Consider the following 24,668-nt stretch of genomic DNA (forward strand, 5'->3'; position numbering starts at 1 on the left):
TGGACAAATGCCGGACTGCTTTCCATACTGGCTGCACTATTTTACATTCTCACCTGCAGTGTGTGAGGGTTCTGATTTCTTTATATCCTTACCGACAACTATTAGTGTTTGATGTTTGAGTGCAGGCGTCCTAGTAGGTATGAAGTGGTATCACAGTACAGTTTTGATATGCATTTCCTTGATGACTAATGATATTGAATATTTAAAAAAATTTTTTTGTTTATTTTATTTTTGAAAGAGAGGGAGAGAGAGAGAGAGAGAGAGCGCGTGCCTGCGAGTGAGTAGGGGAGGGGCAGAGAGAGAAGGAGACACGGGATCCGAAGCAGGCTCCAGGCTCTGAGCTGTCCGCACAGAGCCTGACGCAGGGCTCAAACCCATGAGTTGTGAGATCATGACCTGAGCTGAAGTTGGACGCTCAACCAACTGAGCCACCCAGGCGCCCCTGATGTTGAAGCTGAATATTAAAAAAATTTTTTTAATGTTTATTGATTTTTGAGAGAGAGAGAGAGAGGGCACAAGTGAGGCAGGGGCAGAGAGAGGGAGACAGAGGATCCGAAACGGGCTCCGTGCTGACAGCAGCGGCCCAATGTGGGGTTCGAACTCATGAACTGCGAGATCACGTCCTGAGCTGAAGTCAGACACTCAAACGACTGAGCCACCCAGGCGCCCCCAAATTGAATATTTTCTAAGGTGCCTGTTGGCACTTGTGTATCTTATTTGGAGAAATGTCTTTGCAGGTCCTTCACTCATTTGAAAATTGGGTTATTTGTTTTTTTTTTATTTATGAAATTCAAAGTTTTTTTTAATGTGTTCTAGATATAAGTGCCTTATGAGACATATGATTTACAAATATTTTCTCCCACTCTGTGCGTTGTTTCTTCACTTTTTTGATACTGTCCTTGGAAGCACAAAAGTTTTTAATTTTGAGGAAGTCAAATGTCTCCATTTTTTTCTTGGCCTAAGTGATCACCCTTCCAGTCCACTGGGACTGCTTTGTTGTGCCTCCTCTTGGGACTGAAGAAGAAATTACCGCGGCACCTTCCCTTTCCTGGTACTTGGTACGCCCCAGAGCACGGCTGCCTGGCACAGGTATGCAGGGCCACCTCCCCGCCCCGAGGAGGAGGGGACCGGGGGTATTGGACAGCTGAGCACCCGGGCCCGCGAGATCTGGACTCAGCTCTGCAGCCCTGCCCTGTGCCCTCCTCCTCCAAGGCGCTCACTATTATGCCACCAGCCTGGTCCAGCCCCTACCGCTGTGAGTTGAGCGCAGCCTGCAGAACCCCCAGAGGCCTCTAAAGAGAAGAAAGGCCCTTGGAACCACTTCACGAGTTCATTAGGCACATGTTCAAGTCCCAGATGGGCTCCAGCAAGTCAGAAATAGCTGGTGTTCTACTTCCAGCCAATGTCGTTCGACCAATTCACTTCATTATAACGAATAAACTAGACACAGTTCCTACCTCCTCATCCGCACATCTACCCATTTGTTCCTTCTGTGAGTCCCTCATTCATTCATCACTGGATTCAATTATTTGTTAACTCCTTAATTTCCTCTTTCGTGCATTTGTCCGCATCCCTGCATAGGTCTGCTTCCTCCCCTCCTTCAAGTCTTTCCCTCAAGTGTCACAGTTGTGGAGAGGTGCCTCATTCCCGCCCCCACCTTCTTTTTCTATTTCCTTTTCTCCACAGCACCTTCAAAATATACTGTCTAATGTACTCATTTGTTTTATGCATCGCCTGACTCCGCTATCATAAATGGGGATTTTGTTTATAGCTTTCTTTACTAGATCCTCAGTGCCTAGAATAGTGTCTGGCACAGGAGGGGATTAAGAAATGTGTATGGAATTAGTGAAGTCACTCATTTAATCCATAAATACAGCCCCAAGAGTCTTCTGGAGAGAAGGTTGCTTTTGGAAGGGGTCAGGACTCAAGATAGCTTCTTGGGATGGTGACCTGTGGACTGAGCTTTAAAATTTTTTTTTAACATTTATTTATTTTTGAGAGAGCATGAGCAGGGGAGGGGCAGAGACACAGGGAGACACAGCATCCGAAGCAGGCTCCAGGCTCTGAGCTGTCAGCACAGACCCTGACGCGGGGCTTGAGCTTACGAACCGTGAGATCATGACCTGAGCCGAAGTCGGCCGCTCAACCGACTGAGCCACGCAGGTGGCCCTGGACTGAGCTTTTAAAGGCTGGGGTTGTTGTGTTAGCAGAAATGTTGGGTGATGGGTAATACATTCTAGGTTGGTGGGACAGCTAGTGCAAAGCAAGTGGAAAAGTGTCGATCATGTTTGTAGAGATGTTCCTGAGGCCTAACGGCTGGATTTGGTGAGTAATTGAAAGTGGAGGCTGAGGGCAAGGGAAGCTTTGGGGATGAGTCAGGTTATGCGTTGGAGAGTCTGGGTGGAAGATGATGTCATTAACCAAGGGGGACGGTGGGGGTTTCAAGAGGAGAAGGAAAGATGATGGCTTCAAGACCTCCCTTTCAAAGGCAACTTTCAAGTACAGTTTGACCCACATTTTTTGTGTTGTGTCGATTTCATTTTTGATTCATGTTCTCTGGTTCTGCCAAGCACCAGGAGAAGAGGGTATTTTGGCCGCCTCATCCGTCTCTGCTGTCTTACATCTGGGTGCCTGTGAAATGTGGCTTCTTGGTGTGGAGGTGGAGGGGGTTACACAGTGGAAGGCCCACCCATAGGCTTTCCCTTTGTGGTGGTTGGCAGGGTCTGCGGTGAGACTGGGCTAGGAGGCGAGGCATTACTGTTTGGCTAAGCGGACCGATCACCTCCAAATGGTTGTTGGCCGTTTGAAAATTGTAGATAAGCCTGCTTTGGAATTTTGAGCAAACATCAATCACTGCTCTGCAGCTATGGATTTTATGTGAAATTATAGCCAGAAGAGGAGGATATGGGAGAAGAACAGCTGGAAGACTTCCTGGGGGAGGAGACTTTGGAGGGTGGAGTGAGCACAACCTGCCCCGTGGGGCCTAGAGGGAGGGGCGAGGAGGCACTTCTAAAGCAGGAGGAAGGACCTCACAGTGGGATTTCCCCAAGGGTGGGCTGGGTGGAGTTGGAAAGTCATGAGCTTCCTGATCCATGAAGTGTGGAAGCAGGGGCTGCACAGCCAGCTCTTAGGGAGGCTTCTTGTTCTGGGGGCGGGGAGGGTAACTGGGGTGGACTTCACCTTAGAGGTAATTCCAGGACTTATATCCTAAACTGCTAAGAGATTTTGAGATTAAACGTGTTACATAATTGCCCCTCCACAACCCTGAGAAACCCATGTTCTGCAACTCCTACCCCCCCCCCCCCCCAGCTGCCCAGCCCCTAAACCCTTGACCTTGAATGGAAATCAAGGCATCAAGACTAGGTCTTAATAGAAGTGTTCCAACTAATGAATGAATGAGAAATAAAAGACAAAGGCTGGTATCACCTGTCATTTTGTAATACATGGGAAGGAATGGATCTAGACATTGAGTTGCAATGGCTGGTAACAATCCCAGAAGGAGACACAGCCAGACATGCTGAGCTTCTGATGAAACAGCACAACCCCACCCATTGTCTTGCCAAGGGAGTCTGAGACTGAGCCTGGTCTATGCGCTGGATCCAGCGGCCAATTTGAAGGAAAAACAGAGGCCAGATACCCATGGTGAATACGCAATCAGTAAAATCCAGACTGTGGAAACTCTACAGGTCAAAAAGCCATGATTCTTCTACGGATACATTGTCAAGAGAAGTAAGGGATGGAGGGGGACAGCTGGGGATTAAGAGAGACTTAAAGACATATCAAGGAGAGATATACAGACATGACTAAATGACTGTCTAGGGATGTGCTCTGAGTGATGACATTATAAGGAAAAGCAAGAAAGCGATTCTTATAAAAGTTAGGATTGTGGTTACTCTTGGTGAAGTGGCTGCTTTGGAGAAGACTGTGATTGACACGAGGCACCCAGATGGCTCCCGGTGGGTAGGGGCAGGGGCTGCCCTGCTCTGTTTCCTGATTTTCGTATGGTTACAAGAGTGTTCACCTTATAGTGATTCATTTCACTATATGTTTGTTTTGTGTGGGTTCCTGTTATTTTACAATAAAATTGTACATTAAAAAGATTAAGTCATGCATGTAATGTTTGGTATTATTTCTTTTTTTTATTAAAAAAAATTTTTTTAAACGTTTTATTTATTTTTGAGACAGAGAGAGACAGAGCATGAACAGGGGAGGGGCAGAGAGAGAGGGAGACACAGAATCGGAAGCAGGCTCCAGGCTATCAGCCCAGAGCCCGACGCGGGGCTCGAACCCACGGACCGCGAGATTGTGACCTGAGCTGAAGTCGGCCGCTTAACCGACTGAGCCACCCAGGCGCCCCTTGGTATTGTTTCTTAAATGCCAATACCCATGTGTTGGCAGTCCCTCGTCTGTTGTGAGCTAGGTGGCCTTGACTGGTGGTCAGGGTCTTTGTTCTAGCCTCCTAGATACTCTGCAATGTAGAAATAAAGAGGTAAAGAGAATGGAGAAAAATGGCTGAGATGGAGGAAAAAACCATTGCTTAAAAACACCAGCAGCCACAGTACCACCAAGAAAGCAGCTCATCTGAGGTTTGCAGGTCTCCAGGTAGATCGAGGCCCCCTTTTGGGGAAAGACTGGTGTGGGTCCAGGTTGGGGAAAGGAGGAGGTGGTGAGGAGGGAGCTGGGTGCTTGCGAGGAGCCTGAGGTGGTCTCATCCTTTCCTCTCCGTGGGACCCTCCCCACCTGGCAGTTTTGCCTGGGGCAGCCCAGCTTGTCCCATGGGCCTCTCAGCCTCCTGGGAGGAGCACTACTAAGTTTCCCTTGAGGCAAGGCACAGGAACATATTTAGATAAAAGCAAAATCAAATTGAAATCCCTTAGGGGATGGGGTGGAGACGTTCTGGAAACCACTCAGGTTTAGAGTCTGGTGAGCAGGGAGCCTGGCCCTTATCCTGTGCTGGGGGGCAGTCACCAAGCCACCAGAATCGCGCATATGAGTGTGTATGTGTGTATGTATATGCCTGTGGTGGGCCTGGAAAGCACAGGCCTGCCCCTGCCCTAGAAGCCTTAAATGAGAGTTCTCTGGGATGGGCCAGGCAGGGATGCAGTAGAGAAATTCAGCTCTGGGAAGTTAGGGCTTGTAGCACTGTCCTGAACACTTCAGGGTGACTTCAGGGAAGCCACATAACTTCTCTGGTCCTCTGTTGTCTCTCATGAAAGAACGAGAAGACAAAATAAGATGGCCCAGGGGTCCCTCCCGGTTTTAACAACAAGAGACTCTACACTGGAGGGTTTCTTGGGTTCCTATTTCTTGGGCCCTCATCCTGGGTGCTAAAGAGCTTTCTTTCTATAAAAAGCCTCCAGCCTACACTCAGACCTCTCTCCTGAGGGAGATGCTTAGCTGCCTTGATATCGTTCTCATTTTTTACAGCCTTTGGGAAAGAGGTGTGTCTCTAGCTTTCTTGACTCACTCCCAGCGCCTGTGGTACCCACACACCATGGGAGGATTAGGACACGTGTCCCTGAGCAGCCACAGCCCAGCATGCTCATAGTTCAAGTTGGAAAGAGGAGCACCCGCCACCCCGCCCTCTTGTTTTTCAGAAGCTACAGCCTCATGGCAGGGCACATAACTTGGGGAACAGAGCAAGAGCTAAATTTCAGCCTCTACTCACCCCTTTGGCAGGGTGTTTGGACAGTGAACAACTTGTACAACTGTTCACCGTGGACTGTTTGTCATGCATTTATAAAGGGGCCAGGTCTCCATTCTTGTTCTCATAAATGAAAATAAACTAACAGAGAGAAGTCTTCAGAGCCCTCCTTTCCATAGGAGCACCAGTGCCCAACACAGGGCCTGGGAGAGAGCAGGAACCAATAGGGTGTAATGGAGCACTCTACCTTATGGTTCAATGGCCGAACGCAGACTGCAGTCCTAGTGGGCTCTTCAAACTTGAATGTTCCCGGCAGACGTCCTCGCCTCCTGTTCAAGGAGCAACAGAGCCAGCCCATGGACTCTCCCTCAGCTTCCTACCACCAGTGTCTAGTTGCATCCTTCCAGGATTCCTCCTCTCTCACCTGTTCTAGCCACACAGCCTTCTCTGCACGTCCTAGGTTTCTCCCCCTACTTTCCCCTCACACCAGGCTCTATCCACCTCTCAGGTCTCCTTAAGCATAACTTCCTCCAGGGCCAATGAGAGGTGGGGGGAGGGGCTTCTCTGACACTTCACGCCCGGAGAGGACTGCCTGTGACAAGCTCCGGTCACATTCGGCGCTTTTTCTCCTTTTTAAAAAAAATGTTTATTTATTTGGGGGGGGGGAGGGGCAGAGAGAGAGGGAGAGACTCTCAAGCAGGCTCTGGCACTATCAGCCCCGACACCGGGCTCCATCTCAGGAACTGTGAGACCATGACCTGAGTCGAGATCGGGAGTTAGTCGCTTAACCGACTGAGCCACCCAGGCTCCCCTCTGCACTTTTCCATACTATTCTGTGCATTTGTAATTTACTTCTTCAGTTTTTCTCCTTCCCTGATGGACTATGGACTGACTGCTCAGGGTAGGGGCGGTGCCTGCTTATGCATTCGCTACAAACTCAGTGCCTGCCCCGGGGCCTATAGGTGGAATAGGGGTGGGGGTGGGGGTGGGCAGTTGTCGGCTGAATGGCGGGTGGCCTCCTGTGTGAAGTGGGGGGTGTGTAATCCAAGGGCTCGTCTCCCTCACCTCCCCTGCAGCACAGATCCCTGGATGCCAGAAAGGTAAAAAGAGGAAGAAACAGTACAGATTGTCCAGGGGCACCCTGCTCTTGAGCAGTTTAGGAAACTGAGGCCCAGAGTGAGTAAAGGAGGAGCGGGCCCACTTGAAGCTGCTCGGTGAGGGGACGGCACAGCTGAGTCCCGCCGGGGGTCCTCACCCCAGCCCAGGGCTCATGCAGGGGACACCGTCCAAGGGACAAGTTCTTGCTCGCAGCTCCTAATAACAGCGAGCTCTGCCTCCCTGTGCGCGGCACTTCACAGTTTCCAGAAGGCCGTCACTGTACTCGGACACCAGCTCTGTAAGTAGGCAGGCCCTTCGTGGCTGGCTCTCCCCAGTGTTCAGATGGAGGAATTGAGCCCAGCGCCTCTTGTGTGTGGCTGGGGCCCCCGCTTCCTCCCGTGACCCTGGGGGAAGAACGCCCCAGGAGCTGTGCAAGTGAGGGTCCCCAAACCTAGGCTCCGTCACCTTCGCGGTGACCCTGCTTTTGAAAGTGTGCACGTGTGAGAAATGGGGAAGGGGAAAGTATTAGACAGGGTCGGGTGTGGGACAACCTGGAATGCCAAGGTAGGGAGTTTGGGTTTTGCCCGGCACAGAAGGGGTGCCGTTGATGGCATGTGGCCCCGGGGGCGACATGCTCACCGTGGGTCTTAGGAAGGCTGCTCCGGTACAGGTGAGGCGGGGACTGCTAGGTGTGAGTCTGAGGCGGGGTGGGGGGAGGTGTGAGGATGACTTCTCTCCTTCGTTGGGTGGCTGGCCGGCAGGCTGCTGGGCAGGGCAAGATGGGGAACAGTGAGGGGCGTCGGTAGGGATGTCACCAGCCCTCAGCCTGTGGGAGAACGAGGAGCCCACATTTGGGGAGCCATGGAGCAGCAGGCCAGCATCTGGCCTGGGACTGGGCTGCCTGGCCACATACCCTGCTGTTGTAAATCCCACCCCGAGCTGTTTCCACAGGGGCCAGCCGCTGAGGGGTGGAGAAGGCCAGGCAGGGCCGGGCCTCGTGTACTGCTGGGAGACCGGGTGGCTGTCAGAGGCGTCAAGGTCACCCTTCACCGTGCTGGCCGTGGGCACCCAGGGACCTTTATACGTAGAGTAAGTGTATGTGAGACAGGTGTGTCAGGAGAGGCTACGTGTGTGTGGACAAGAGGACACGTGTGGAACTGAGCGTAGGTGAGCGTGAGATTGTGCGAGAGCACGTCTGCAGGCGCGTGAAACTGCACGGCAGTGATTGTGTCCACGTGAGCGTGTTCCCGTGGATGTGTGTGAGACTGTGAGGCGAATGTGAGCCTGTGCATGCCCCTCCATGTGGGACGTGAGAGTCTGCTGTGTGTGCGCCCCCGGGAGCCATGCGGAGGTGGGGAGGTCGGGGGAACAGGCACCTCGTTCTCTCTATCCAGCAGTTTCGTGTCCACTCCCTTGGAAGTGGGTGGCAGGGAGGCGGGAGGAGATTCAGGGCTGGAGGTGGGGGGCCAGCTGCAGCGGAAGCCCTTCTCAGGGGTCAGGGGTCAGGGTATCAGGGCTGCCAGAGGCCCGCAGAGGCCCACCGTCCTAGACTGACGCTCACCTGGGTCCACAGCAGTGCTGAGGGAGGCTGCGTAGACCCTGTGTGCTGCCTCCCTGCCAGGGGCTGTCCGCTGCGCCTGCTGCCCTAGCCCGAGCTGCTCCCGCTGTGTCTCCAGGCCCAGGGTTGGGGGCAAAGAGGGCCTAGGAAAGGCTTGCCAAGCGAGTGACTTTTGGAGCAGCCCTCACTGCCAGCTAGGGCAGAGACTTAAATCCCAATTTGGCCCTTGGAGTGGAGGAGACAGCCCAGTGGTCAAAACAAAACAAAGCAAAACTTGGCTGGAGAGCAGGAGGCACGGCCCAAAGGCCCTGCTCTGTTTCAGACCTGCTGTGTGACCCTGAGTAAGTCCCTTGCCCTCTCTGGATGATGGATGAATTAGCCTGGATGCTCTTGAATCTTAAACTCAGAGGGGGCAGTGAGCCCTATCTGATCTCAAAGCCCTGTGAGCCAGCTGACCAGATTTCTATCTCTAGGTTCCTGAGGGTAGGTACTGAGGGGGATCCAGCACGGGACAGGCACACACTAGGGCCTCAGGAAGTGCCTGAAGAGTTGGAGTGGTGACTCACACCCTGTGGGAGAAAGCCACCGGTCAGTACTCCAGGGGACCGGCTGGGACACACCCCAACTCTAGGCTTGGGAGAGTGACAGAGAATGGGAAGCAGGGCCACTTCTAAACCCTTAGGACTTGTTTGTGAGAAGCAGAAAAACGTGCCCCCGAAGGGGGGGGGGTTGACGCATCACAGCCCTGATGGGGCCCTGAAAGTCCTAGGAGCACCTGCCAGGTGCCAGGGAGGGCCTCGGGAACCTTCCTGCATCCCTCACACCGACCCTCCCGCGAGGGAGGCAGTATTAGCACCGCTTACGGGACGAGGAAGCGAGGAAGCGGAGGCTCCGAGGCGGGCGGGCGGCGACCCCGGCAGCAGAACCGCGTCCCTCCCTCTCCGGCAGCAAGGGCCGCGTCCCCCCCGCCCCGCCGCCGCCCGAGGCTGACCTCCGCGGGCGGGGCGGGGATTTTCACAGCGCGGCTTCCCGAGAGAGCGGGATTAAGGGGAACTGCTCGGGTGGGCCGGTGGGGAGGCCGGGCGGAAACCCAAAACCTCCGCAGCTGTTTCCAGTTTGCCGCCCGGCTGGCCCGCGTGGGGCGCGCGGCGAGGCAGGCGGCGCACCTCGGAGCACTCTCCTGGCGCTCGCCGCGCCCGCCTCGCGCGTCCTGTCTCTGCGGCTCTCCGTGCTCCACCCGCTCCGCTCTGGGACCGTTTCTTTATCTCACCGGATCAAGGACTTCGTTGAGGTCCCGGTTCCTCGGCCCGGGACCCTGCGCCCGGGTCGGGACCAGAGGGCGCCCGCCCCAGAAGTCATGCCAAGGGCCTTGGAGATGTCCTCGAGCTCCGGGCCAGGCTCTCCTCCTCCGTGTCTCAGATCCCGTTTCCTGGGCCCCTCCTTCACCTGCTTCAACCCTCCACTCCCCAGGTTCACAGCATGGGAGTCTCCATGAGGAGCTAGGTTCCAGTGCTGACTTCACACTCCACGCACAAGGCAGGGAGCCTCCACCTCCCAGTGATCTCAAACTCAACCCCTGGAGGCAGCTCACACAGGGAAGGGGCGGTATTGGGCTCTGGAGTCAGTCCCGGGTGCAAGTTCTGCTCCACCGTGTCGTAGCTGTGCTCTCCTGGACAAGACGCCCTGAGACTCAGCTACGAAATGAAGCGGGCTTGGGGCAAGCGGCAGGTGCCGTGCCTGGACAGACGGGCTTTCGGATACGGGAGTTGTTGCCACATCCCTGTCCAGCTCAAGACTCCTGTGAACCACGCCGCCGCTCTCCTGTCCCAGTGCCTTTCCTGGCTCCTTAGCATCTATAGACTAAAACCCACATGGCCCTATGGGCAGTTCAGGCCTTCCGTGATGGCTGTCGAATCTACCTTTCAGGTTCTTATCTCACAAGAACTTGAGAGAAGCTGAAACAACAAACTGTTCTCCCACTACCGTGCCTTTCCTCCTCCTGTAACCTTCACCAGAACACCTCTCCCGCTACTGCCATTTGTCCACGTATTTATGCCACTTAAGGTCTGCAAGGCCTTCCTTGATGCCTTCTGTAGCCATTCAGCCGGAAGAGGGTCACTTACTCGTTGCGTCACTTGACCACACAGCTTCATGGTGAAGCTACTTGGTGCTAAGCCCTGAGCCAGGCACTGGGGACACAGAAAGAGCCCGGCCAGCCACGTGCTAGGGTAGCTCCAGTGTGGCGGGCATGGGGATGAATGTCACCCCCGGCGCGTGGGCAGGAGCAGGGGGTCTGCCAGAGAGAGGAGCCCCAGGGAAGGTGGTGCCGAGGGCGGCTGGCAGTAGGCATGCACGCTCCCCACGTAGCCCTCATCACTTACAACTCCCTGGCAATAGAGGCCCTTGCTTGGGTCCTAGAGATTAGTCACAGGCCAGAAGCCGAAGTCACCAGGTTACCTCTCAGGCAGGAAGACCCTTCGTAAGCAAAGTGGAGGGTGGGGGTGGGGGGGGCAGCGGGCAACAGCTCCCACTTGCTCACGTTTAGGCCAAGGAGTTCAACCATACAGATGGGGTGGGAAGCACTGGTTACACCTGCATTGGAGCATTGCTTCTGTGATCACCGAGCTTGAAAACCTGGGCGAGTTCCATAATCTTTTTTTTTTTTTTTTTTTAAAGCCTCAGTGTCTTCTTTTGGAAAATGAGGATAAAGGAGATAATATAGAACAGTTCTCAAACCTTAGTATTTCCCGGAGGGCTTGTTAAAACAGACTGCTGTGCCCTATCCCCAGAAACTTGGATCCAGCAGGTCTTTATTTTAAGGTATTAAAGAAGATCCAGATAAATTCAGAGACATGGGAGCAATTAATATATACACACACATATATATATATACATATATATGTATGTATATATACATACATATATATATAACAATATCTATCTATTATCTACCTATCATCTATCTATCTCGTGGCATATTATTCAGCCATAAAAAAGTAAAATCTTGCCATTTGTGACAATATGGATGGGCCTTGAGTGTATTGTGCTGAACAACTAATATATACATACACACACACACACATATATATATATATATATAACAATATCTATCTATCTATCTATCTATCTATCTATCTATTTAGTGGCATATTATTCAGCCATAAAAAAGTAAAATCTTGCCACTTGTGACAATATGGATGGACCTTGAATGTTTTGTGCTGAACAACTAATATATACATATACATATATATATACACACACACACGTATATGTATATATATACATATATGTATATATAACAATATCTATCTATCATCTATCTATCTTGTGGCATATTATTCAGCCATAAAAATGTAAAATCTTGCCATTTGTGACAATATGGATGGACCTTGAGGGTATTGTGCTAAGTGAAATAAGTCAGAGAAAGATAAGTACCATATAATCTCACTTATATGTGGAATCTAAAACAAAAATGAAAACAAATTCATAGAGATAGATATAGATATAGAGATATAGATATAGAGAACAGATTAGTGGCTGACGGAAGTGGGGGTTGTGGGTGAGTTAAATGAGTAAAGGGGGACAAAAGATACAAACTTCCTGTTATAAAATAAACAAGTTATGGAGATATACAGCATGGTGACTATAGTTAATAATACCGTATTACATATTTAAAAGTTGTTAAGAGAATAGGTCATAAAAGTTTTCATCACAAAAATTTTTTTTCGGTAACTGAGGTGATGGATGGTAACTAGACCTACTGTGGTGATCATTTTGCAATATATGCAAATATCAAATCATTATGCTGCACACCTGAAACTGATAAAATGTTATATGTCAGTTACACTTCAATAAAAAAAAGATGATTAGAAGAACCAAATATTGAAAAAAAAAAGCCAAGAAAACTCCCAAACTATATTTTAAGGTATTAAAGAAGATCCACATGATGAGAGACATATCGTACGAATGGATAGAAAGAGTCAATGCCATAAAGATGTTGGTGTTCTCTAAATTAGTAGTACATTTACTGGAATTAAAATCAAAATCTCAACATCATGTGTGTGTTCTTGTGTGTTTGTGCATGTGTGCGTATGTAATTTTAAAAGTGCATTCTAAAATTTATATGGAAGAGTTAAGATTTGGTAACAGTTACACAATTGAAGAAAAGAAATAGGGCGGTTAAATTTGCCCTAGCTAAAAGCAAGACTTAAGTTAAAACCTTAGTAATTAAGACATTGTGTACATCTGGAATAGATATGGTTGTATAAATCAACATTTTTCACTTTCTCCGAGAAATCACCCAAAAGCAACAAAAGGAGTGAAAAACAAACTCTATTTTTGGCAAAACTTGAGGACAGGTATTACCCAAGACTCCCAAATATGTGTAAGAACTGTCCAAAGAAGCTGAGATTAGGATGAAAACAAATAGAAGGAAATGAAGAGAAAGAAGCTCAGAAAAAGATTTCTTTGATGTGATAGCCAGGCAAAAATATTTTTCCAAAAGGTAAGGGGTATATGCAGAGATGCAAAAGCTGTATCACTTGTTTTTAAAAACAGGTGCAATGGGGGCGCCTGGGTGGCTCCGTCGGTTAAATGTCTGACTTGAGCTCAGGTCATGATCTCACAGTTTGTGAGTTTGAGCCCCGCGTCGGGCTCTGCGGTGAACAGCTCAGAGCCTGGAGCCTGCTTCAGATTCTGTGTCTCCCTCTCTCTCTGCCCCTCCCCCACTTGCGCTCTGTCTCTCTCTCTCAAAAATAAATAAACATTAAAAAAAATTTAAAAACAGGTGCAATGAATGAGCTAAAGGGAAAGCCTTCCTGGATCTGATTTTCTTGAGAGAAGCTGGGAGCCAGGGCTACACAAAGAATCATGAGGGTGAAGCCCTTCATGGAAGCAATTTATTTCTGTGGCAGAAGAGAGATTCTTCTTGTGAAAACCATCCACCCTGGGATTCTCTCTTACTACCCCCTTTCTTTTCCTGACCAAAGCATCTTTCTGCCAATGGAAAGCCCAGAAAACAGAATCCAATTCATTTAGTGCTAACCAGGATCTTTAGTGCTATTATCAGGAGTCATAAAAAGGATCTAACAAAGCATCAATACAAAGATACTATAGGAAAAAAGGAGAAAAATATCCAGAAAAGTTTATTGAAGGGCAAGACTCCTCCCTGGAGAAAAGTTTTCAGAGAGCAGATGAAAATTGGGAACACTTTATCACGAATTAAAAAATCCTAATGAAACAATCTTCACTATGAAGTGAGACAACAAAGCAAAGATAAAAGAACGCAGGGAAGAAAGGAAAAGATCGTTGGAGGAAATAATACATGAACTGGCAAAATTCAAGAAAGAAGTAGAAGAAAACAAGTCCTCTAAAAATGAAGAGAGCTTAGAACACAAAAGAGAAGGGACATTGAGAAAAACCCCACAGTGAGTGACCTAGAGAATAAACACAACAAAAGCAGGCAAGCGAACGAACAAAAACGGAAACAAAGATTTTTTAAAAAAGGATTTGAGACAAAATGCTCAGTGTAGACAATGGACAGTGAGGACCCAACTTACGTGCTTTTGGAGTCCCTAAAGCAGATAACCAAAATAATAGCACCAGATAAATATTTAAGGGTTGGATTCAAGAAGAATTTTTCATGAAATGAAGTGGACTTAACTCTATATATGTATCCAGAATAGTAATTCTAAGCCACAGCTTAGTAAGTTTATTCTACTTTAAAGACACAGAAAGAAGTTTTTGGCAACCCAGGCAAGTCTGGGTCACAGATAAGTGGAGAAAGGATCAGAACACACTCAGACTCATCGAGACTAACTTTTAATGTTATTGAACAGTAGAATAACATCTACTAGGCTCTCAGGAAAGAAAATGAGACCCAAGGACTTATATATCCATTCCAACTGCCCTCCAGTTAATAATATTTCAATCTTAGAGGCGCCTGGGTGGCTCAGTAGGTTAAGTGCCCGACTCTTGATGTCGGCTCAGGTCATGATCTCACGGTTTGTGAGATCGAGCCCCAGGTCGGGCTCTGTGCTAACAGCGCAGAGCCTGCTTGGGATTCTCTCTCCCTCTCTCTCTGCCTCTCCCCCAGTTGCTTTCTCAAATAAACATTAAAACATTTTTTAAAAAGGTTTTCAATTTTAAAGGCCTATAGACAAGCAATTTTGACATGCATGATTTCAGGATGATCAATCAACAGTGAATGAAGGAAACTACAACAAAAAGACTGTAAGAGTGAAAACTATGAAGATTGAGATAAAGAACACAAAATAGGTTGCACTCCAGATACAGAAAGGCACAACCAGTATGAACTTGGAGGGGGGGGGGGGGAAGAGGGAGGTGATGGGAGTAAGGAGGTTGCCGGTAGGGCATTTGCGGTTTGCCTCAACTCTATAACTGAGAGTAAAAGCATGTATTTTGAAGCTGACAATTCAAGGCATTGAAGTATGTGTATATTTAACAGTACAGAGGTATATGCCAAAAAGGTAATATTATGGATAGAAACTGAGACGTTATAGAGACGAGGGGAAAGAGGAAGGAAGAAGCACACTAATTTTATCATTGTTTGTAGGAGGACAATAATAGACGCTGTCTAAAAAAATAGAGAATAAAAGGAGTCCTATAGGGGCGCCTGGGTGGCTCAGTCGGTTAAGCGGCCGACTTCAGCTCAGGTCACGATCTCGCGGTCCGTGGGTTCGAGCCCCGCGTCGGGCTCTGGGCTGATGGCTCAGAGCCTGGAGCCTGCTTCCGATTCTGTGTGTCCCTCTCTCTCTCTGCCCCTCCCCCATTCATGCTCTGTCTCTCTCTGTCTCAAAAATAAATAAAACGTTAAAAAAATTTTAAAAAAGGAGTCCTATAAAGTTATAATAATGAATGTAATCACTACAACAAAAATAAAATGTTTTTAACTATCTGAATGACTACACACACACACACACACACACCCCAAAGAGATCTCATAGTAAAGAACTTGAGAATAACTTCGGTATTGAAAATGTGCACAAACCAAGACCAAATGTATTGGTCACATCAATAAATGTGAACAGGCTAAAGTCACCTATTGAAAGAAAAAGATTTTCAGACTGGATCATAAAGAAAAAAGGTTCTATGCCACCTAAAACAGACACACATAAAATAGAGCCATTAAGATAGGCTAAAAATAAAAGTTTTGGCAAAGATATATCAGTCAAATGTAGACACAAAGAAAGTACACGTAATCAGACAGGAAGGCTGATCTGGCTTCAGACCCCCAAAGCATTAAATGAGTCAAAGATAAACACATCATTGTATAAAGATTGCAATTTACAATGAACATATTTATTAGTTATCTATCGCCTAATATCAAATTACCCTACCACTTAACAGTGTAAAACAATAAATGTTTATTACCATGCAGAGTTTCTGAAGGATGAGGAAATCTGGAGCAGCTTAGCTGGGTGGCTGTGGCTCAAGGTAGCTTATGAAGTTACAGTTAAGCTGTTGTAGCTGAAGGCTTCGTGGGGACTGGCAGTCACTTCCAAGCTCACTCACTTGGCTGTTGGCAGGAAGCTTCAGTACCTCACCATGTGGGCCTTCTCAAAATATGGCAGCTGGCTTCCCCTATAGCAAATGATGGGACAGGGGGCAGGATAGAGGGGGGGAGCGCGAGGGCCCAAGATCAAAGTCGTGGTATCTTGTGTAATCAATTCTCCGAAGTGATATGTATCATCACTTCTTCCATATTCACTTGGTGGTAGAGACCAACCCTGGTATAATGTGGGAGGGGACTATCTAACCATATGTATACCAGCAAGCATTGTCCATATTGGTTATAAATACCTATGCACAAAATAACACAGCATCAACATTCGTAAGACTGAAACTGTAGGAGTTATGAGAAGAAATAGATCGCAGACACACTAGTAACAGGAGACTTAATTCACTGATCTTAGTACATGATAAGCCAAATGGATAAGAAATAATTAAGGATAGAGAAGACTATCATTTAAAAATCTATCTTCTAAAAACAGACAATCCACCTCTTTTATTCAATTGTCCACAAAATATTCATGAATGTTAATTTAGGCCACAAGGAAAGAAAGGAAAAATTGCAAAAAGTAAAAATATCTTGGGCCAGATTCTCTGGTTTCAATAAGTCTGAATTAGAAATTTAATACTAATGTCAGAAAACAGAAGGATCCCTCTACCTAGAAATCAACCTAGAAATCAAAACAAACAACAGCAACAAGAGCCGTGAGTCAAAGAGGAAATAAAAACTAAAATTACAGAACATTCTGATGAAGACACTGTATGTCAGAGCCCATGGTATACAGCCAGTGGTGCCCTCAGACCAGTGCTGCTGGTGAATGAGTGGATAAGTCAGATGGAAGCAGGTTTTCTAACACCTAACCTTTACCTGCAACAAAGTGGAATTTTGGCCTCCATCTATGTTACTCTCAGTTGATTCAGCACTTGGTCGAAGAGAGGTTTGTCGGGATTCTCCAAGACCCCAATACCACCAGATGATGCAGTGGGACAAAACAAAATAATTAGAGGGATGGAAGCTGGAAAAGAGGACATAAAATTGCCACTGTCTGCAGGTGCTTGTGTTCCCGGAAAACCTAAAAACCTGAAAAACTACTACTAACAGTAAGAGGATCTAATAAAATGGAGGTGTAAAGTTATGACCCAGAATCAAATTATTTTCATGTATAAATATAACCATTTGGAAGAGATAATGAAAGACAAGACCCATTCACCAGGGCAATGACAGCAACAACAAAGCAAACTACTGTGGGATGAAACTCACATGTGGCAGCAAGACCTATACAAGACAATGTTGCAACACTTCTCAGCACACAAAGACTTGTACAAGGGAGGACAGTGTTTTTGCCTGGGAAGACTCAACATCATAAAATGTCAATTCTCCCTAAGTTAGTTTCTAAGCTTAATGCCATCCCAATAAAATACCAGACAAAGCTGATTCTGAAGTTCACGTGAAAAAATTAAGCAACAAAATGTTCGAGAAACTCTGAAAAGAAGAGTCATGTCAGGGACTAGCTCTACCAGATACTAAAATGTATTAAAAGTTTCAATAATTCAAAAAATTTTTTAATGTTTATTTTTTAGAGACAGAGAGAGAGACAGCGTGAGCAGGGGAGGGACAGAGAGAGAGAGAGAGAGAGAGAGAGAGAGACACACACAGAATCTGAAGCAGGCCTCAGGCTCTGAGCTGTCAGCACCTAGACCAACGCGGGGCTCGAACTCACAAACTGAGAGATCATGACCTGAGCCGCAGTCAGACACTTAACCGACTGAGCCACCCAGGTGCCCCAAAAGTTTCAATAATTCAAACAGTGAGGAACTGATGCATGGATAGCAAGACAGGCCACTCAACCATAATAGAAAGTCCAGAAATAGAAGGGAATACACATATGGGAGTTCAGTATGAAAAAAACCGGCCTCTAAAATCAGAGGGGGAATGATTATTCAATAAATGTAGTTGGTGTCACTGGTTGACCATGTGGAAAAAAGATAAAGTTAGGTTCAGACCCTGCATGATACACAGGGATAAATTCCAAACGGATTAAAGATTTAAAAGGAAAAAATAATGCCACAAAATATGCTAGAAGAAAACATGAGAGAATCCTTTTATAATCTTGGATTAGGGAAGATCTTTCAAATTATGACTCAAAATAGAGAAGGTATTACAGAAAAAATGAAACTGCATTAACAAAGTCTTTATGCTAAAATATGATGTCAAAAGATAACTAAATGAGAAATAATACTTGATGCTCATATTACATCAAAAGCTTAGTTTGTCTGAGTTATAACGTAGTCCTGGAGATCAGTGAGATAAAGAATCAAGTGCTCCATAGAAAAATAGGCCAGAAGTGTGATCCAGTGGGTCACAGAGAAAGGTTGTACCTCACTCATAATGACAGAAATGCAGATTAGAACCACACTAAGATATCACTGTTCTACCTGTCGCAATGATAAAAAAATATCCCAGAGTTTGAAAACATGCTCTGTTGGCAAGACCGAGGAAACGGTGCTGGGAGAGTGTAAATCGGTACAGAGCCCATGGAGGACATTCTGGCAAAAATCTATTCAAATGACAAGTGTATATACTCTCTGTGTTAGCTGGGTTCTCCAGAGAAACAGAACCAGTAGGGTGAAGATAGATGGATGGATAAACAGATAGATGCCAGAGGAGATTTGTTATAGAGACTGGCTCACGTGGTTGTGGACACCCAGAAGGCCTACGATCTGCCTTTGGCAAATGGACAACAGGGAGAACTGGCGGTGTACCTCAGTTCGAGTCTGAAGGCTCCAGAACTAACGTCCGCGTGTAGGAAGAGATGGACGTCCCAGCTCCAGAAGAGAGAGAATTTGCTCTCTTTTCACTTTTTGTTCTCTGTGGGCCCTCGATGGATTGGATGACGCCAACCTGCACATAATCACCCGAGGGCGTTTTTCTTTACTTAGTCCACTGAATCAAATGCTAATCTCTTCCAGAAACATCCTCACGACACACCCAGGAATGACGTTTTACCAGCTATCTGGGCGTCCCTTGGCCCAGTCAAGTTGCCACACAGAATTGACCATTACAAGGGGCATGGGGTGGCTCAGGCAACTGAGGGTCCAAGTCTTGATTTCCGCTCAGGTCATGATCTCACAGTTTGTGGATTCAAGCCCTGCACCGGGCTCCATGCTGATGGCTTGGAGGCTGCTTGGGATTTTCTCTCTCCCTCTCTCTCTGCCCCTCCCCTGCTCGCATGTGCTCTTGCTCTCTCTCAATAAATAAATTAACTTAAAAAAATTGACCATTATGTTCTCTGACCTAGCAATTCCATTCTAAGAATCTACTCTAAAACCCAGTTTATACATAAAGGAAATGACATATGCAGAGTTCTATGTAATAGCTAGGATTAGAAGTAAACTAAATGTCCATCAATAGAGAAATGGCTTAAAACGAACTATGGTATATACACTATTTTCATACAAAGGAAAATCATAAAACTGTACAAGTGTACTGACCTGGGAAGATCTCTAGGACCTGAGTTAGGTGGAAAACACTAGTGTATAGGATACATTACCATTTGTGTAAAAGATAGAGGAAAGAACAAAAACATGTTTATCTGTTTAAAAGTGGGATGAGGACAGATGTGGGAGGGAAACTTTTTATTTTATACATTTTTATTTTGTCCTATATTAATGTGTTACCCATTCAAATAATTTTTTCAAAATTTATTTACTTATCTTTAGAGGGGGAGGGGAAGACAGAGAATCTCAAGCAGGCTCCAAGCTGCCAGTGAGAGCCCGGTGTGGGACTCTAACTCACGAGCGGTGAGATTGTGACCTGAGCAGAAATCCAGAGTCAGTCGCTTACCCGACTAAGCTGCCCAGGGGCCCCACCATTCAAATAATTTAATGCAGTTAATATAGATCTCATAAGTGAAAAAATATAATACTTTTCACAGGTTTAGATAATAGAGCAATGGATCAGAATAGAGAGACTGGAAAGAGACCCTTACGTATATAGAAACTTGTGACACTGTGGAGGCGGCATTCCAAACCAGTGGGAAAATGGTGGACAATTCAATAAATTGGGTTGGGAAAATTGTCATCTACTTGGAAAAAGTAAAACTGGATTGTTAACTCTCACTCCGCACGAAAATTAATTTTAGAATCAAGATGGAAAAAACAGGGCAAATAAAACTTAACACTTTTGTAAGAAACCATAGAGGAATATCTTCATGCCCTCGTGAAGGGATTTCTTAAACAATTCACAAAAAACACAAACAAGAATGGAAAAAGATGGATAGATTTGACTCCATCAAAATGCAAACATTTATGTGCATCGAAAGATAGTATAAACAAAGTCAAAAGAGAAGTCACAGGCTGGGAGAGGAAACACATATAACCAAAAAAGTGATTGGTATCCAGATTATATACAGAGACCCACAAATCAACTAGTTAATTCCACGGACTCTGCAGAAAAATAGCCACAGTGTAGGAAGAAGCCGTTCACAGAAGAGAAAAACCGAGTAGCCCACAGATACCTGAAACCGTGCACCCCGTTCTGCTAACCAGGGAAAGCAAAGTGAGATCGCCGTGGTGCTATCATGCACACATCACATTTGCAAAAATGTGGAAGCCCAGAAATTTCAAGTGCTGACGAGCTACAGGGAAGCAACATGAGCTCGCACGCAGAAGATGACAGTACGGATTGGTAAAACCACTTTGAGGAACGAGTCGGTGACTCATAAAGACGCATACACGCGTTTCACGTGTCTAGGAAATCTTCACACAGGGAGACACACGTGCACGAATAGTCCTGGCAAAATTGTTTGAAAAGGCTGAAAAAAATTGGATGCAACTTAAAAGTTCAAGAGCAGAATTGATGCGTAAGTTGTGGTTGCACCGATTATGGCAGTATGTATATCCGTTAAAAACAAAAGAACCAGAGCTCCATGACTCTATGCGGGTAAATCTCACAGACACAGTGTAGAACAACAGCAAATTGCAAAAGGGTGTATAGTATGATCACATCTGTATGACATTTAGACACAGGCAAAATGACACTATCTAATGTTTACGCTCGTAAGAACTTTATATTATATGTGAAGGACTACAATCAGAGTGTAAGAGCATTCGTAAAGATATGAGTGGAAAGAATGCGTCATATCAAAGAGGATGATTACCTCTAGTGGAAGGGAAAGGAATGGGGGTGGGGGGAGGTGCTCAGAGGTCTTCACCTGTATGTGTGTTATTTTATTTCTAGTCTGGATGGTGAGGATGTGGGTGTTGGTTTTCTTACTCTCAACACCTTCCCAATGCCAGACATATCTTATAATTGCAAAAGATTAAGTGTTCCTCAGCAAAAGTAATAACCAGCTAGAAAATACAATAGGGTATAAGATATCTTTCGTTTTTTACGATAGCAGCAAAAACTATTAAGTATCTAGGAATTAACTTATAAAAAATGTAATACCAAACAAAATTTCCTCCTCCTTCACCCTCACCTTATCTTTTGATGAGGACAGTGATGGTTTCTCAATTGTATGAGCTAATGCCTGTGAAGCACTGAGCACAGATCTCACATATATCAAGCACAGATTAAATGGGATCAATTCTGATAGTTCGGTAGACCACCCTGGGGTGCCCGGGTGGCTCAGTTGGTTAAGTGTCCGACTCTTGATTTCACCTCAGGTCATGATCTCACGGTCATGAGAATGAACCCCATGTCAGGCTCTGCTGAGCGTTGGAGTCTGCTTAAGATTCTCTGTCTCTCCCCCGCTTGTGCACATGCATGCTTTCTCTCTCTCTCAAAAATAAATAAATAAATAAATAAATAAATAAATAAATAAATAAATAAAATAGACCACGCCATGATGTGGCCTCTTGCACTTTAACTTTGTTGGGGGCTTCTAAAAGGTTGGGGGTACTGTGAATGTTAATGGAATTAACAATAAGCTCTTTATTCATCATGTGTGGTGTGTGTGTGTGTGTGTGTGTGTGTGTGTGTGTGTGTATGCGTGTTCTATTTACAAAAGGAGAAAGCAGGACCTGGAAGGGGTCTCCCCCATGGCGCACAGCAGGTTAGTGGCTGAGTCAGGACTAGAACCTGGGGTGGGCACAGGAATGGGCAAGGAAAAATGATAGGAAGGAGGAGGGAAAGAGAGAGAAGGAAAGGAAAATAGGGAGGTGCTGAGGAGGTGGCTCCATTTGTCTCTGCCTGCTGGCTCACTTGTGACAGAAACAGAGCTCCTGTTCTCCCTCCCTCATGCTCACCTCAGTGTCCTCTTCTTGGGGGGGCTTACTTGTCAGCCTTCGTGACACTGTTTCATTTTCCCAATCTAGTGGCGTCCTTTGGCCTGCTGGGCGCTTCCAATTCTGACTGCATCTCTCTGCATTCTCATGGAAGGCCACAAGTCCCTAAGTGGTCCTAAATACATTGTCAGTCCTGGGAAATTTCAACCAGGAGAATCCCTCGAGTTCAGTGAGGGATGAGGCTTCCCCAGGCCAGTCCCTGGTGAGACACTGAGCCCCAGCAGAACAGGGTCATCAGTGGGGGTGGAGTGGCTCCCAAACCTGGGGACAGATGGCCAAGCATCTCAAGGCCATGGGAGGGGTTCCACCCTGCTGCTGTAGACATCCCCAGTGTCCATTTCACCTGCCCTGCCAGCTGCATCTCTACTCACAGGAAGTAAAGAACACCCTTTTGGGGTAAGGTTGAAGACTCCTCGAAGGAAAACATTGCATCCCTGTTGAGGGCACAGAATCCCACATGGAGAATAGATACGTTACCTCCCATGATCCTGGGGACAACCACTCACTGGTGAGGCAGGAGATAGACCAGAAAGTGAAAAAGAGTGTTGGTTTCCCTTCAGAGTTCTGCATTCTGTGTTGTGTAATCTTCATACTAACTCTACAAGGTGGACATTACTGGTTCCGGCTGGCTCTGAGAGGTAAAGTAACCGGGCAAGGAAATTTAGTGAGTGTTTGGGGCAGGTGGTGATGGACACAGCCCTCGGACTTAGAGACATCTGATCGCAAAACTAGCTCTTTCTGCTAATATCTCAGGATGCGTCCTGCTGCAATCACGTGGAAGGGAATAGCATTAGAATTATTATCTGAAAGAGAATACAAAACCTGGGGGGCAGGCTGCTGCCACAGATACAATGGCAGAATCTTGAAGCGGCGACCTGGAGACCACACCGGGAGGACCCTCAAGAAGAGATCTGGCCTGGTCCCAGTCTTCAGGCTACCGACTCTCTGTAGGCAATGGGTCATCTGGTCTTGTCTCCAAGTTCTCCTTCCAGGTTCTCCTGGTTCTCCTGGTTCCAGGTCCTCCAAGTTCTCCTCTCCAGTTCTCCTGTATATGTGTTCCAGGTTGTGAATGCTTAAGCCCATGAGCTCCCTGGAAAATCCTTTCTTCATCCAAGCCCGTGTCCCCCACGTTCCAACCATCATCACCCTTTGAGATGTGGACCTTGGCTCATGGCATGCCTGCTGACCCTAACTTCAGGCCAGACAGCTGCGGTCCCCGCACTGAACTCCTCCTTTGAGGCTAGGGCCAACTTCCTCAGGAGGTGGGGATGGAAATATCTTAGTGGAATGGTGATTGGTGGCAGGTGGACGTGCCACCGGGCTCAGGGGATAACCCTCGGTTGGAAGGGATTGTGCCCAGGGGAGCCAGATCTGGATTCTGTTAAAAGTCATCATCTGCAGTGTATGATTTCCTCATCCTGACTCTTGGGACGCGCTCATGAGTGTATGGTGGGTGTGTGTGTGCTCATGGTGGGTGTGTATATGTGTTGCTGTATATAGTGAGATCTCTTACTCACTCATGCCCCTGCCCCACTGTGATTGCTCATTTCTGTGTCTGTTATTCTTCCACTAGACTGTTACCTTGTAAGAAATGAGTCCAATCCATCAGTGCATTTCTAGAGCCCTGCCTAGAGCTGGGCACAGTGTAGGTGTCTAATGAATGTTTGATGAATGAATGAATGAATGAATGAGTGAGTGACTCAACGTTATGGTTATGAGTGCCGACCATGGGCTCCTGCTGCTGGGTTGGAATCCCAGTTCCTACTCTTACTAGTCTTCCTGTGCCTTCTTTTCTCCTCTGTAAAGTGGGCTAAATAGTGTCAGCCTCAGGGGATTGTTTTGAGGGCTCAAGGAGTCAATATATGGAAAGCATTTAAAATGGTACATGACACATGGTAAGTGGCACAGTAAATATTCATTGTAATTAATATGATTATGATTATGATTATGATTATTTGGTCATTTGTTCCATCATCACTCATCTTCTTTCCCCATAAAAATGTCCTCTAGTGCCTTTTCTGTGCCAGACCTTAGGCTGGGCACCGGAGTCACAGATATCAATCAGACAGCCCTTGTCCTCATATGGCCAGGGATCAGGGGAGACAAACACAGATATCAGAAGTTGTGTCCCCAGGGAGGGATGCCCAGCGCTCAGCAGGGCAGGGCTCAGGGTCAGCAGACAGAGCCCCCGGCCTGGGTCAGACAAGCCTCTCCTCTCGGAACTCACTGAGGATGTGTTAGCTCTAGGCAGAGGCACCCACATAAATGAGAGCTGGACCTGGGGGGCCCTTGGGATCTGGGGGCCTCTCCTCAGCCTCCATGGACAGCTGAGCCCCCAAATCCGAGGCCTTTGATTCTTCATTGACTAATGCGGCATTTCATTGAACAGAAGCTTCCTGTTAAATAAAAACAGATGAGGTTTTAAAAATAATTCTAATTGATTCCATCCCTAGAGTTCAAATCAGTGGCTCTCTGACCCAGCCAAGAGAAGAGTCTTATGTGCGCAGGCACAGGTGTGTCCACGTGTGTGTGCATGTGCGTGCGCCTGTG

This window comes from Herpailurus yagouaroundi, unplaced genomic scaffold (genome assembly GCF_014898765.1).
Source record: "Herpailurus yagouaroundi ecotype Mexico unplaced genomic scaffold, PumYag 77, whole genome shotgun sequence".
NCBI lineage: Eukaryota > Metazoa > Chordata > Mammalia > Carnivora > Felidae > Herpailurus > Herpailurus yagouaroundi.